The sequence below is a fragment of the Lissotriton helveticus genome, chromosome 7 (assembly GCF_964261635.1).
Source record: "Lissotriton helveticus chromosome 7, aLisHel1.1, whole genome shotgun sequence".
NCBI lineage: Eukaryota > Metazoa > Chordata > Amphibia > Caudata > Salamandridae > Lissotriton > Lissotriton helveticus.
In genome coordinates, this window is record NC_136068.1 from 961,661,122 (window position 1) to 961,678,252 (window position 17,131).

General features: G+C 42.5%; 1 long non-coding RNA gene across 1 annotated transcript in view; it reads left to right on the forward strand.

The window, feature by feature from the left end:
- The first annotated feature begins 3,983 nt into the window (after positions 1–3,983).
- LOC144767157 (uncharacterized) overlaps positions 3,984–17,131 on the forward strand; it is a 378,397-nt gene continuing 365,249 nt past the window's right edge. Inside the window, exons 1-2 of the long non-coding RNA XR_013598082.1 lie at positions 3,984–4,035; positions 15,931–16,062. This is a non-coding gene — a long non-coding RNA (uncharacterized LOC144767157). The remainder of the gene's footprint in view (positions 4,036–15,930; positions 16,063–17,131) is intronic.

Consider the following 17,131-nt stretch of genomic DNA (forward strand, 5'->3'; position numbering starts at 1 on the left):
ATATGTCACTCTTGCGCTCCTGATATCACTGTCTCAAGCCTCTGAAGAAGAATGTGGTAACAAATATTGCTTAAATGCTTGCAATCACAATGCCCCAGCATATAGAGTACACATTACCATGCCAGTGTTCACAATGCCATTATATTTATAATGATCTCTAACGTCATTGTCACATTGCTGTTGCCCGCGCTTGAAAATAAATGTTATAATATAATGGCAGTTTATACGATGCACAGTGAGATACAATTGCTTGGAGGAAAATCTCCAAGCCTGTAAGAAATTGGGTTACTGGTTGAGGAGTTGTTAAACCCTACTCAAGTAGCAACCACAATCTCTGCCAAGGTGAAAACTAAGCAAACTCTTAATTAACCCCTATTTAACCCTCTGGTAGCTTCGCACAAAGTAGTCAGGATTAACTCAGAGGCAATGTGTAAAGAATTTATGCAGCACTCCAAACAGTCATAAAGTAAAAACGCACCACAAGAAACATCCCACAGCAATTCAGAAAAATAGAATCAAATTTAATAAATTGTTTGAAACCAGAGCAAAAAAAATCTAATTAGTAAAACTGGAGATATGTAATTTCAAAGTTTTAATTGAAATAGTGCCTAGTAGCACAAATCCACAATTGTGGTTATCTGGTCAGGCCAGACCAGGACTAAGTCGCAAGTTTAGGCCTACCACGGTGGAGTGTGGGCCTGATACAGGGTCCGGGTTAGGCCCACTGAACAAAGTAGCTTAAATCCTGGTTGCAGAGCGTTGTGAGATCTTGCATCGAGGATGCGTCATGCAACAGCGGTTATGAGGAGCTGTGAGGCTGTGATGCAGAGTCCTGCGTTGTCATCGAGGATGCAGTGGATGAGAGGCTTGAAATGTTAAGTCCTGTGTCGACGATGCATTGCACTCTGGCGGTTTGAAAGACAAATGCAGGGCTTCAATGTGAAGTCTTGCGTCATTGTCAAGGATGCCATCTAGAAGGGGCTAGTGTCAAACCCTTTGTGAGTGTGCTCAGGCAGAGGCTTTGTCATGTGCAAGTGTGGTATGTAACAGCTCCTAAACTCTAGCAAGTCAGAGATGGCCCATTCTACCAAAACCTATGGCCCCTTTGCCTCACTGTCTGGGAGCAATACCAAAAACCACCAACAGCCAGCTACACATAATAATGTGACCGTGACCACAGGCTGCAGGCACCAAATGGTTAGGCCAGGAAAATGTAAACTTCCTAAAAGTGGAATATTCTGAATTGTGACTTAAAATCCAAAAATACTATTAAAAAGGTTTTTAAATTACAATTCTTTAGACACCTAATTAAAGGTAATAAGGCAACCTGATGTTACCCTATAGGAGAGGTAGGTCTTACAGTAGTGAAAAACAAAATTATGGGGTCCATTAGGATGTAGGGCAGATCTCCACCGTCCGCATGGCGGTGGCGATCTGCCCTACATCCTTCACCGCCCACCACCCATTTCCCCGCCATATTATTATGCGATGGTACCGCTGCGAACGGGAATACTGTTCACCGCTTTTCCGCCCGGTCGACAAGTCGACCAGGTGGAAAAGGGTTTAATATGGTGGCGGGTCTGGTGTCTGCAGAATTATCTTACGGGTGCCTGTTGCAGGCCCCCAGGGTATTGGGGGGCTGCGGGTGCACATGGGGAGTACCTATGGTACCCCCCTTCATTTTCATGGACATGGTGGCAGGTACCTCGCGGTGCCTGTCGCCTTGTGCATGACAATGCAGACAGTGCATTCCCAACATTGTGGCGGGCGGTGCTGTGAGCACCACCTGCCACAATGCTGGGAATGGAGGATTCCCCCGCCACGGTGGCAGTGGCATCCTAATCGCCGTGTGGGACTGCTGCACCACTGGTGGCCACTCCCAGCACTGCTAGGGTGGCGGGTGGACGAAAGTCCACCCTCCATCCTAATGGGCCCCTAAAAGTCTTTCACTATCAGGACATGTAAAAGTTAAAAGTACATGCCCAACTTCTTAAATACACTGCACCCTGTCTTATGGGCTGTTTAGGGCTTGGCCTAAGGGTGACATGTATTAAAAAGGAAGGTTTATTTTGCCAGGTCGAATTGGCAGTTTAAAACTGCACACATGGACTGCAATGACAGGCCTGAGACATGTTTAAAAAGGCTACTTAAATGGGTGGCACAATTAGTGCTGCAGCCCACTAGTTATTTAATCAATACAAGGGAACCCAGGGCGCAGTAAGCTAAGGACCTTGGGTAGATACTTATTATCAAATACAATGGCCCTTAGACAAGAAAAGAAATGTACAGGGAATAAATATAGACTAAATAGAACTATTTTTCATTTTTGAAAAAAATGTCCAGTCGGACAGTTTAATATTTTGATAAGAATAATATACAAGGAGTTTGTAACAGAGTGTGGTGAACGTGGGATACCAGCCGATGTCCGACTAACACACTGGGGGGACACAAACGGACAAGGGGAATGGTAGGCAAGGTTGGGTCATCTGAATATCATTAGTCATAAACAGACAATCCACAATATACACATATGCATGCACAATTTTTGTCAACTATGCATTTAGTGCATTTTAGGTCGACGACGTTTCGAACCATACATATAATCGGTTCATCCTCAGGACAGTAATATATGCCTAAAGAGAAAACAATTTCACTTTAACCCACTGTCTGGGAATCGATATGCCAAACAATACCAATAGGAAATAAACGGGGAGGGTAAAGAGGAAAGAGGGGGAGACATAAAGAAAGATAAATCATGTCAGTTACAAGGTCCCATCTATCAACTGCATACGTTGTACATAACTCACACCATGCCAAAGTGTCAACGGCGGCAGAGTGTGGTGCACGGCTGTTACATGCAGTGCGCTTGGGGTTGTTCAGGGGAGGTCGGTACATTAGGTGGCGCATCATCCGAAGTACGACACGGACTGGCAGTGATGGTAATACCGTGAAGGGTGTCACTGTGGTAAAAACAGTGGATGAGGTGAAAATCGTTCGGGCAAGTGGTGAAAATATATGCGGTTGCCTATGTCTCACGAGAACACCGCACGAAATACAGTGAGTCAAGGGATGTGAACCAGTGCAGGGGCAAGGGACTGTGAAAAATGGTCACGGTAGCCAGGAGCTCGGACGGGGGCTTACCAGAGGGGTTAGCTGACAATCAATCAGCGCAGAATTGGCGATTGGTTAGGTGAATTTCTATGAAAAAACAGAATAGTGGCTACTTAAAAATGAAGATTGCAACGGCAGCAAACCGACCGTGTGGGAGAAAAAACTTACCACGGGAAGGGTCCGGCGTGAAAAATGAAAGGATCTATGGAGAAAAGGGAGTGATTACGATAGGGCAGCCAGAGGCAATTAACAAGTGAGCAGTCGCGCGCTGTGCTCGGAGGGCTTACCAAAGGGAACGATGCCCTGTTCAGTGGATGCCACATTTTACATGACCAGTAAGTCTAGGGAGACCCCAGAGATTATCGATTGTAGCCATTTGATCCGGGGCAGGTAATGCTGCACGCACCAAGTGGTCTCTCAAATTTTTTGATTTCTTGAATGCAAACATAGGTTTGTCTAATTGGAGTTGGCCTGCAAAATGTCTTTTAACTATACTCACCACTTTATTAGGACATTGCCTAGTGTTGCTTTGCTTTATTGTTTATTGTTTATATGTCACTGCCTGACTTCTCACCGCGGTAATTTGAATAGCACACCCTTCATATTCACTTTAGCGCTTCATTGCTCGTGTTTTTGCTCCTGCATGCTGCATGCTATTACCACCGCGATTCTGTTGCCCCCAGTACACCCAAGATGGCCCCCGCAGTTACTTACTGCAATCCCCTCATCTCCTGGATGGGCTTGAATTATTCGCCCATACCAAAATGGCCGACACTTTTTGCCGTGCCACCATTGGTTACTAACCCCCACGTGACCAGAAACCTCATTCCCATAACGGCCACACACCGCAGTTTGCCACCCGTGAAGTTTATCTCGCGTTGTGCAAGGACCCCCATTGTGAACCTGCATCAGTCATTCATTTCGGTAAGCCCACTGCCAGCGCCGTGATGTACTGCGGTCTCTCTTTCTCTTGTTTTCTGGCACCTGTACTTAGACTTTCCCCTTATTTTTTCAACTCCTCTTTTCTCCAACAGATCCACTGAACAGGGCATTGTTCCCTTTGGTAAGCCCTCTGAGCACAGCGCGCGACTACTCACTTGTTAATTGCCTCCGGCTGCCCTATCGTAATCACTCCCTTTTCTCCATAGATCCTTTTGTTTTTCACACCGGACCCTTCCCGTGGTAAGTTTTTTCTCCCACGCGGTCGGTTTGCTGCCGTTGCAATCTTCATTTTTAAGTAACCACTACTCTGTCTTTTCATAGAAATTCACCTAACCAATCGCCAATTCTGCGCTGATTGATTGTCAGCTTACCCCTCCGGTAAGCCCCCGTCCGAGCTCCTGGCTACCGTGACCATTTTTCACAGTCCCTTGCCCCTGCACCGGTTCACATCCCTTGACTCACTGTATTTCGTGCGGTGTTCTCGTGAGACATAGGCAACCGCATATATTTTCACCACTTGCCCGAACGATTTTCACCTCATCCACTGTTTTTACCACAGTGACACCCTTCACGGTATTACCATCACTGCTTCGGATGATGCGCCACCTAATATACCGACCTCCCCTGAACAACCCCAAGCGCACTGCATGTAACAGCCGTGCACCACACTCTGCCGCCGTTGACACTTTGGCATGGTGTGAGTTATGTACAACGTATGCAGTTGATAGATGGAACCTTGTAACTGACATGATTTATCTTTATTTATGTCTCCCCCTCTTTCCTCTTTACCCTCCCCGTTTATTTCCTATTGGTATTGTTTGGCATATCGATTCCCACACAGTGGGTTAAAGTGAAATTGTTTTCTCTTTAGGCATATATTACTGTACTGAGGATGAACCGATTATATGTATGGTTCGAAACGTCGTCGATCTAAAATGCACTAAATGCATAGTTGACAAAAATTGTGCATGCATATGTGTATATTGTGGATTGTCTGTTTATGACTAATGATATTCAGATGACCCGACCTTGCCTACCATTCCCCTTGTCCGTTTGTGTCCCCCCAGTGTGTTAGTCAGACATCGGCTGGTGTCCCACGTTCACCACACTCTGTGACAAACTCCTTGTATATTATTCTTATCAAAATATTAAACTGTCCAGCTGGACATTTTTTTCAAAAATCAAATATAGTTCTATTTAGTCTAAATTTATTCCCTGTGCAGCCCACTAGTAGCATTTAATTTACAGGCCCAGGGTACACGTAGTACCACTTTATTAGGGACTTACATGTAAATTAAAATTGCCAATGTGGTGTAAACCAATGTTACCATGTTTAAAGGAGGCAGCACAAGCACTCTAGCAATTGTTATCAGTAGTAAAACGCACAGAGACCTAAAACCAGCAAAAACAGGAGAATGGATGGCAAACAGTTAGGAGAAAACTATGCCAAGGATGACAGGTACTGCAAAGCCCTTTCAACGTTGTGTTTTTATCCTCTTCTGACTGTTACGGGTACAGTGTGCTTTGAAGTGCACACTTACAACACCGTTAAACAATAATCATTTGATGGAGAAGGGCGAACCCCAGCATGCACATTTCCCTGATTCTACTAATACATTTCATACAGTTTTGATCAAGGCTGCTGCCCAATATGTTTTACCAACAGCTAGACATTAAGTTGCACAAATTGTATTGAGAAGAACCACAACTCCCAAAATTATCTTAACATTTTATTATTTTTACCAATGTCAGTGGCCCAATATGCTTTAAAAACATGTCTGTACATGTACTTCAATCACAGTACATTGTAGCAGTTTTGCTAATATGTTTTCATCATGAAAACATTTGTTTTTTTGCTCCCCAATCTGCATAGTTCTGGCTATGGGCCTGGTTCACCTGTTTGAGGCATAGCTTGTACTGCCCAGATGCCAAATAATGTTGAACTTTCATGGTGCATGATAGACTCAAGAGGGTGTATATTTTGTAGGGGAGTTAAGGGCATAGGTAAATTAGCATAGCACATGCCGTTGGTCCTGGAATGACAGGGACTCACTGTACTCCAAGCATGTCAGTCTTTTACTGCACAAAGAAGGCAAACAGTCGGTTTTAAGAGTTCCCTCCAACCAGTGCTTTATTTGGAAAAAAGTGCCAGTGACCCGCCAAAAGATCCAGAGTGATCAGGGCAACATTCTTACCTTTGTCAAGGTGAGTTTTATGACCTTCATCAACTCAAGCAATGCAATGTCAGTGTTGTGACCAGGGCAAAAGCCAGACTTGAGTAGGATGCAACAAGCCATTTCCTCCCAGATAGGCTGACAACCCTATTTTTACACATTCTTCCAACATTTTGGCTGTCTGCAAATATCCACACCACTATAGATGAATACCACCTTGGCAGACTCGCCACAGTGGTATTCACCTACCGTTGTGTGTATATTCGCCTATAATGAAGCATGTCATGACAAGTTGTGGGTGAGGCATCTACTCCAAAATCTCATTAGATTTTTCTCATGGGAACTACCACTTTATAAAACCCCTACTTGGTCATCTTTGTTTGCTTACAGCCTCAAATCTTTCCCAGAGATATTTTTATATTTTGATATTGATCAAAGAACTCATTCATCTGCTTCTTTTAATATGCAGAACCCTAAATTGCTGTCTACATTAGTTACACAACATAAACCATATATTATCCCAAGTTTCTTAAATACTTCTTAGAAGATGGTTATAAATAGTAGGATGCTACCATCCTACCAACAGTGCAGAGTAAATGTCACCCTTTTAGTATCCAACACCTTACCCCAATATGGGTAGATTGGAGCGGGAATAGTTAATGTCACCCCTTTAGTGTCCAACACCTTTTCCAAATTGGCATGGGTTGGAGTGGTATTAGGAAATGATATCCTTAAAGTGACTAAAACTTTCCTGAAATTGGTTTACATTGGAGTGGGAATAGTAAATGTCATACCTTTAATGTCCAGCAATGTTCCCAAATTGGTTTAGATTGGAGTGGTAATAGTATTTTTCACCCCTTTAGCATTCAGTGCCTTCTTCAAATTGGAATAGATTGGAGTTGGAATAGTAAATGTTACCCTTTTAGTGTCCAGCACCTTTCCAAAATTGTATAGGTCGGAGTAGGAACAGCAAATTACACGCTTTTAGTGTCTACCACTTTCCCCAAATTAGTTTCGATTGGTGTGGGAATAGTAAATATCACTCCTTTAGTGTCCAACCAGTTTTTAAAAATGGTTTATGTTGGACTGTGATTATATAATTGTATAATTTTTTGTCTGAAATATTTTGTTTTAATTTTATTTTTATGTAGTAGAAATAGTTTGTGTTATTCATTAGTAATGTTGGTGAATAAATATAATAAAATAGCTGTATTTTTTTTAATTGTTTTCATTAGCATTTCAACAATTGTGATTATCACACAACATAATTAGCAGTGACAAGCATCGGCCAACAACAGTTTAACTTATTGTCATCACACATCATGTCTCAATTTTAATTATATCTCCACCAACCTGTGTAGATCGACAGGTACTCACCAAACATAGGAATAATTGTTCATCAATAACCAGTAGAAACATTGAAATCAAGGCTTGTGTGCTTAGCATAACTCTCCCGGCTTCCAAATACAGTTGGACATTTGGCATGAAGAAGAACTTCAACGAGTCCCCAAAAGTGGTACATTATGTAACCCACTTTGTGGCTAATGTGGAGTGTTTATGGACAGTGTAACTGTTTATCTGCCAGCACCACTCCAGGCATGGTTTCCACATGTGTATCCTACTCTCAAGAGTGCGTGGAGTTCTCCAATAGTTCTGTCAACATCTGCATCACCCCCATCCGAGGAGAACAGATAATCCACCACCCCATTGTTGCCTACAGTCCGTCGCATGTGCACCTCCTCTGATCCTGCCAATTCTATCAAGTCAGTCCTCCAAGCCCGAATCATATGGAGTCTAGCACTCAACCAATAAATTGCTATAGGTCATTTGACTCCTGTCAATCCTAACACCGTGAATCTCCTGCTCAACTTTTTGTTGGGATTGTCTGGAAGTAAACCCAGCAGACACTGCTTAAGCACACAGTGAACCACCCACCCAGTTACTAATTTGGTATGGGCAAATACCTTTGCTCAGTAGGTTGCAATAACAGAACAATGCGATACAAGATGCAAAAAAAATGCGTCCACACCGCCACATCGAGCGCAGGTTGTTTGTTGCCCTGTCAGGGTAGATAGCATAGAGTCTTCTTGGTGAGAGGTCGGCCATGTGAACATAATTATATTGTATTCGTTTAAAACTTGCCTTAATGGAAACCCCCTTTATTGCATCATGTACTTTCCTCCATTCCCTAGGTGTATTGGGCTCATCACTAGCCCGCTGCCGGGGGTTCTTCACATGGCAGTTTCAACTCAAAATATGCTCTGCGGTGCCGCTGCAGCACCGCCAGCATATTTTGGCATCAAACCGCAGCCAGACAGCTGAGGGATCCTTGATCCGCGGCAGTGGCAACAGTTCAGTGGTGGTCCGACCACAACTGCAGGCGTCCACGCAGTGTGGCGGCAGTCGCCACCATGCCTGCGGCAGTCCCATGGACCACCTAGGCATAATAAGGTCATAATAAGTATTTGTCTACGAGCGTGACATTTGGACATTGGGACTTTTAAGGGCTCATTTGGATGTTGTGACGTTCGCCACCGCCGAGCTGGCAGTGGCGACTGCCATGACATCGTAAAGAGTGAAACCCCTTTTCCGCCGGTCGGCAATTGTTATGATTGCCGGCCAGGCAGACTGGGGCACTAATATGGTGGCGGTGCCTAGGCACCTCCAGCCATATTAGCATGGGGTAACATGATGGCCTTTTAATGGCGGCGATGTTGTCATGGAAAGGCTGGCGGGAATTGTTTTAGGGACCCGTTGCGGACCCCAGGGGTTGGGGGGCTGCCCTTGGGGGATACCTATGGTACCCCCCTACATTGCCATGCTCAAAGTGCCAGGCACCACGCGGTGCCTGTCATATTGTGCATGGCAATGCACAACATGCCTCTTTGGCATTGCTGTGGGTACTGCTTATAGCTGCACCCGCCGTAATATTAAAGATGCAGGTTGCGACTGCCAGGGTGGCAGTCGCATCCCAATTGGTGGTGCGGGACCACCGCACCACTGGCTGCCAGTCCTAGCACCACCATCCTAATGGGGCCTTTTGTTGTTATGTTTTTTAAAGCAAATCAATTTTGGTTTGTAATCAAACAATGCTTTTTATTTTCATTTCCATTTTGGGGGTTTCTTGGAGCATTTCTTTTTATTAAACACTTTTTCATTTTTTTATAGTTCATATATATTTTGGACTGCTTCAGGGGACATTTATTGGATTCATTTTATTTTGGCTCTTTTTTTGGGTGGGGGGATAATATTATTAAGTTTTAGAGGATCAGCAGCTAAGTCTTATTTATTGTATTTAGTTTGGTTGGTAAATGTTATATTTTATTGTCTGTGTAAATATTATGTGATTGTTATTTGGAATTGTATGGTTTACGTGTTGTAATTATTTAAGTGATGGGTTGAGTTTGTTTTTTGTTTGTTTTAGTTAGTGAAAGATGCATATATCACTTTATTATTTGAATCTTCATTAACTTTTATTTAATTTTTAGACTGATGTACCAAAATATTTTATTTGAAAAAATTATTTGTTGTGTTAGTTTAGATTTTGGACTTTGGTAGTTTATTTTATAATATGCTTTGGGCTATCATAAGGGCTGTCCGAATTGGTTCCGAAAGGCATTCGGACAGGTTGAGCCTTTCCAAAGCTGAATCGTATAGCTCTATGGACTCCGAGCGAGCGACTACGATGACTGATTCGGACAGCCATTCCGATTTGGTTTCTCTGGAACGAATCAGCTGCGGGAATCAGTCTTTGGGGGCTGATAGCAGGCTCCCCTTCACCCAGGGCCCTCGGAATAAGGCCTGTGGGGGTACCTATGGGTCCCCTCTCCCACATCATGTACAGTGTGGCAGGCACCATGGGATGCCCGCCACAGGGTGCACAATTTTCACCAGCCACCTCTTTTTTCAATGGGAGCCTTTGTTCGTTTTCGGAACACAGGCTCCCATAGAAGTCAATGGGAGTCCGACTGACTCGTATCTGGAAGCATCCAGATGCATCAAAATCGCACGGTCGGAATCCCCCAATCCGAATTGTTTGGAAAGCATTCAGGAACCGATTCAGTTACAATGCTTTCCGAACAAGATCGTAATTGGCCCCTTCATTGTTCAAATTAGTGTGCCTTTTATATTGTCTACTCTATTGTTTGTCTGATTTTGTTGGTTAAAGTTGTTTATACTTTGATTTTAAGGGTTTCTTTAATTTTTAGTTTTCTTTTTTTTATCAGTCATGTCCTTCTATGGAAAACGCTAATTTAGGGTTTATTTTTAATGTATGATTTATAGCTTGATAATTTTTTATGCTAATATTAATTTTATATGTAAATATTTATTAATATTTAGGTTGTTGTCTAAATGTTTGTAGTTAATGCTTATATTTTTTAGGGGTTGTTCCAGGTTTATTTCACATCATTGTTTTACATAAAAAGTGATTTTTAAAAATATTTATTAATGATAACTTAATTATATGATTGTAGTCAATATTATATGAATCAATATTTTTGACATAGCGTATGTTTATTGAAAGGTGACAATATTTTTGTTTCCAAATATTTTATTTTCGATATTTTTAACAACAATATTTGTGTTCTCGATATTTGCAGTTGTACTAGTTAAGTATATGAATTCAATATTTTTTCCATTGATTTTTTTTCCTATATTTTTGTGTTTCAATATTGTATGCATCAATATTATGTCATGCTGAAGAAAACGTTCAAGTAGCTCCTCACTGACACTAGACGCACAGTCACCCAGGCACACATCACCAGCTGCCTGCACTACGGCAACACTCTCTATGTAGGGATCACCACACAACTTCTGATCAGACTCCAGATCATACAGAATGCAGCAGCAAGATGTCCTCAACCTCCTGAGACAAGCCTACATGACCACCCACCTCAGAGCACTACACTGGCTCCCTAAAAACAAGCATTGCCAGTTCAAACTCTCACCCATGCCTACAAAGCCCTCAACAACTTGGGCCCTACCTACCTCAACTACAAAGTTAACTTCCACCAACCCACCAGACAACTATGCTCCATGTCCTTTAGCCTGGCCCACACCACTTGCATTCACAACAAGAGGAGCTGTGGGTGCACCTTTTCCCACGTGGCTGCCAAACACTGGAATGAACAACCATTTCTAAATGTTTTTGTACTTAAGTAATTGCATTAATCGATATCACGCATCATTATTCATTGTGTGATATTCACCTAAAGTTGACCATATTTAATGTAAGCCTAAACTTAAAATGGCTCACGTTGGTTGCCATGTTTTCTGTCTGCTGTGCACTTTTCCTCTTTTGTGTTCAGATGCCAATGTTAATTAAAATGTTTTTTTTGTTTAGTTTCCATGTGAATATTTATCTCTGTATGTTCCTCATATAATGAAATAATGAGTCTGCGAGTGGGAACATTCTCACCGAATTGTATAAGCCTGCTTCAGATATCTAGCCAAAGGTCATGCAGCAGAGACTCAATTGTGTGGTGGGGGGAAAGGAAGCCTGAAACCTTTATCATCACAACATGTTTGATCCTAATTGGTTCCCCTTCAAGGAAATCATAAAGAGTTATCCGTTACCATAGAAGAAAATATTTAAACTATGGATTGGTGAGTTAGTTAGTTCAAATATCCTTTTCAATCTTCTCAGAAGAGTTGATTTACTTCATAGATCCCGAAAGGGAGAGATTCCTTAACAAATCTCTTCCTGACTTACTTTACTTAATATGTATTTCATTCTGCCGTTTGGGGTTTTATTTGCTGACACATTCTGCCTGCCTTTTCTCCAGCCTTCCCGACTTTCCTAACTTAGTCAATTAAACAAATTACCTTCATGGGAAGTCAAGCCTCCTTCAATTTACTTTATGACAACTTTAAACAGTTTATCTTTGTGTTTGCAATTTGTATGTGCTTTGAATAATATTGACTAATTCATTCATGTATTGATTACTGATTTATCACAAATGTGAATGCTATGCATTGTAACTTTGCTGATCTGTTAATAAACCTTCATGATTTACATATCTAACACTCTCCTTCGTGTTTGTTGGACCAAATGGGCCTCACGATAATTTCATGTTTTTGTTGTGTTATGCCACAGCAGGTCCGCCCTTCAATATCTATAGCACTCCTTGTTCTTTCAGTGCCTTCCATATTATCACCATGATATCAGGATATCCCGTGGTTTTCACTACGACCCCTTTAATTGAGGCTTAGTTCAAACTTGCAGATTTAGATGCTGACAGCCTGTGTACTGTAAGGAGAGTTCACAGTAGCTGCTGTTCTCTGTGATGCTTTGCTTTCTATCCAGCTTTTGGATTTGATTTTGCACCCTGCTGAAGAGTCTAATTAGACCTCTCACTATTGCCTTGTTTGATTATTTATCAAAGCACAGCCATATATAACTAACATTAGTGTATAATCATATATTAATATATTTGCAAGAAAGGTTCAGTAGTATTCCGAGGATGTCATGTGTTGTGCTTGTGTGCCCACCATAACATGCACCTGTCCACATATTTTCTATGAGGTGGGCGCCATGATATTGTTTGTCATGAAATTATTCCAAAATGCCCACAATGTATCATGGGTGGATCTATAGTGCAGAACTTGACATGGTCTCACAGCCCATACTTATCATGCACCTACAAAAGATTGACATACAAGGACCCGCTCTCCACTGGATAATTTTTTCTTAGCTGTTATAACACAAGCTGTCATCCAGGCACCTTACTCCTCGGAAACCCAGAAACTCACCTGCAGAGTGCCTTAAGGTTCATCCCTTGGCCCCACACTCTTTGATAGATACATGATGCCTCTGGCAAACTTCATCCACGCTCATGACATCAACATACACTGATGACAAGACAGAGCAGACATTCCTCCTTGCGTTTGTTTTGCAAAAAAGAAAACAGTGTTGAGTTCAGGTGCTGCTTTAAAACAAAAATTTTCCCATTTGAAAAAACATTGAGCGAGCAGGCAATGTGAGGTTCCGTGAATTCTGAACCTGTTCCATAAAGGTCATGGTTTTGTTACAAATTTGATATTAACGTACCGTAACTAGTTAGTGCGGCAAGTATGAGTGTTTTCATCATGTTAGACCGATGGATTCACTTTGTATTTAGGGATTTCGTTCTGAACCCTTGGGCTCCATTTTGTGTACGGCAGCCATTTTGTGGTTGCCCTCACATAGGCCGATGACTGTGGCTGAACTAGTCTTTTAAGGACATGTACACCTTAGCTCGAGTTCGTGCTGACTCCTGATTGACCTGAGTGAACTGACCCTGTTGCCTGAAGCTGACCTTGTTAAACCAGTTCCTGCCCTTTAGCTGATCAAGATTAAGGATCAGAGTACGGGACATCATAAAGTTTTACTGCACACAAATATGCCTTATCCTACTCTCACCTGTTTCTGCTCCTTTCTTTATGGTCTATTTATGATTGGGTTGTGGCCTTTTTTATTATGGGTTCGTTCGACCTGTCTAAAGAAGAATGTTGGGTTTGACCGATGATTGATCATGGGCTGGGCAACTGAAAAGTGGGTTTTACGGTCATGCGATACCTCTGGTGTGGATACATGTGATTGGACAATTTGTAAATGTTAGGTATTTGTCTGGAATGTGATTTTTGGCATAAAAAGGGATGAGTTGCTTTGTAAAATTGAGCAGTCTCCTGAGAACTCATACCGTGATGATTTCTATTTCTTGACGCCACTCAGAAGTATCCCGTGTCTCTGTATTCTAAGACAGGTGAACCCGAAGACTTTGGCCGTGCCCCTGGGGCCGATGGGTCTTAAATAACCTGGTTCTTCAAATGGTCCTCTCTATCACTGTCTGTTCATCCCAACTTTTTCCATCCCCTCGAGAAACAGACATGATTCCAATGTGGGGGCAGGTTTCCTTTTGCAAATTAGTTACCACCCCACTTGAGTGTTGGTAAGTGATCATTGGTTTGCAATCACAAATGAAGTCTCAACCCAAACCGAAAATAGGAGGGGATGCCCCTTTTTTTGTCTCCTCCTGTGTGCCATTCATAATGGGGTTTTGAATAGTTTGAAAAGCTCTTAAGTGGTGTCAAACCTTTGGATTATGCGAATATCAGTATTTTTGAATGCAAAGCACATTTGCACAAGGCCCTACGTCTCAGTGTCAGCCATACTCAAATTGTCCCAATTACATTAATTTGTCTGAAACTTAGGAGCCCAAATGTTCATTATTTCAATACCATTATGTATTGTTCCAAGGAACTTAGGGTCTTATTACGATGTCAGGCAGACCACCACCGATAGGGCCGTCAGTGACGGTTCACCTGAAAGACCGGCCATCGATCTGATCACCGCATTACAGTGCAGGCGGTCAGACTGCAGAGGATGGGTGGAAAGACCGTTGCCGCCAATAGGATCTACTGATCCCGAAAGGGCAGCGGTCAGAATCATAGTACCGAATGGAGGCAGTGACGAGGCAGGCACCACCGTCGGGATTACAATGTCCCTTTCTGACAGCCTTTTCATGGCTGTCCAACTGCCATGAAAAGGCTGTCAGAAACAGACTTTGGGGGCCCCAAACAGGGCCCTCGTCCCACGTGGGCCTCTTTAAAGTGGCCCTGGGGGCACATGTGGTGCCTCCACACATACCCATGCACCATGTGCCAATCACCCCATGGTGCCTGGCACACGGTGTATGGATGTTCAGACAGAGCTATGTTTACACTGCGGCTTGTGCTGCAGCGCTTTTCCTGAGCTGCAGCATAGGCCACCAGGTAAACATACCACTTTCTGACCGCCAACCGGGCGGTCACATCCAGCATCATAATGATGCCCTTAGATTGTAAACTGGTCTACTACTGGACCAACACAACTGCCAACATAACTGGCCAAAAACACAACAAATGTCCTAAAACATTCTACAACTCACTAAAAACCCTTATTACATAGACCACATCCCTCATCTGAAAACTTATCTGTTCATTTAAACCCTTCCCTTCTAGTATGACGGTACTTAGCGCTACGAGGCCTCCGGGTTGTTTGCGCTTTATAAAACCCGATTAATAATAATAATAATAATAATGCAGGGATTACATTATTTAATGATCATGGGCTCCCCCAAGGTCAGATCCTTGCTTTAGAGGAGGACAAATAGATGAAGAAACATGAGCTTGCCTTTTTCCTGGGGAAACAGACCGATCCACAAGAAAACCCCTGTACACCACACAAAAAAACACTGCCTGCAAGACATCCATGGGAGCAGGTCCTCCACCCCTCTCCCAACACAGCTACAGCTATAAGGGGCTGCCATCTCATCAAGGATGCAGAGTTCTCACTTAGGTTCTCAGTACACAGCCACATGGGAACTCACTACGGACAGCAGCCCTTGCTTTTGATATTTGCACTTCTTGGTAACCCGGATGTGGCTTCCTTGGTGCATCAATGCCCATAAATGAGCAGCCTTCTACATTCCTTGTGCATCATCAGTTTGTGAAGGTAATGCATGACTGCAGTTTTCATTACTGCCCCAGCTCCAGGGCTCCCACAGCATATCTGATGCACATGTACTTTCTGTGACACATTGAAGCCACGACAAGGGCAGGGAGCACGGGGGGAGGGGAGGGAGGTTTGAGAAGGGCATGCAGTTAAATGTTCCCAATGCCCATCCAATCAGTGCTCAGGAGGAAGTAACTGGGCATCTTTTATCTTGTCTTGGTACCCTAGACGACCAAAAAGGTGATGCTTGTATTAAGGATCAATGCAGGAGCAGGCGGCGGTCGCAGTCATGATGTAGTGAAGCTGTAATGATGAGAACCTTCCTGAAGTGTCAATGATGCAAAGTGAAGGGTGAGACAGGTGAGTGAGTACACGGTGGGACTGGGAGACCGTGCAAATGGTTGAGGGATTTCCTAGCAGGCAGGCGCCATCCAGCCGCCCCTGCCCTGTGCTTTTCTGAATTGCTTGTCTTAGGCTATTTAGAGAATGTGAATCCAAAATGGCAAAGCAGCCATTGACATTAGATTCATCACTGAGCCTCCACTGCAAGGAATGGGCACTTCACTTTACTGCTTTGAAATGAAAGCACTCCTTTGGCAATATAAGCAGGGCACAAGTCCTAAACAAGCATTTGCATTGCAATAGGTCTCGCATTAAGAAAGTTTGAGCTATTGGTATTGTAAATGACACATTTTTTATTTATGTTTTGTTTTTGAAAATAGCGAAATTAATAGCTTTGTCATTTACAATGCCAATAGTTATAACTTTCGCAAATGTGACACCTATAGCATTTGTAATGCAATATGTGTTGTATTTACGTGACATACATGTATTGATGTTACAAATAACAATGGCTTTTATTTATTTTTAATAATGAATACTTAAATAAAAGTTATTGTAATGTATAATGGCAATATCTTAAACTTTTGTAAATAACTTTTGTGAACATTATGTTCAGTGTATTTTATTGCGCTGAAAATCCAAGAACAGACGTGAAATATGAACATCTTTTTGTTACATTTGTAATAAAGCTTGAAACATTGAGAGAACATATTTGAACCAGTTGTTGTTGAATGGTTGCACAGATTGATGCTGTGATGACGCTGAGTGATGTGATGGCGAACGAGAGATGCTGTGGAGTTCAGTGATGCTGTGGTAGCGCATAGTGATGTTGTGGTGCCCCTGAGTGATGCTGTGATGGTTCTGAGTGATGCTGTATGCTGTACTATGTTTTGTTTTGCTATCCTATGTTTTGTTATGCTTAGCTATGCTATGCTATGTTTTGCTATCCTATGCTTTGATTTGTTATGCTATGCTATGCTGTGTTTTGTTATGCTAAGCTATGTTTTGTTATGCTATGCTATGTTTTCCTATGCTATGCTTTGTTATGCTATACTATGTTTTGTTATGATATGCTATGTTTTGTTGT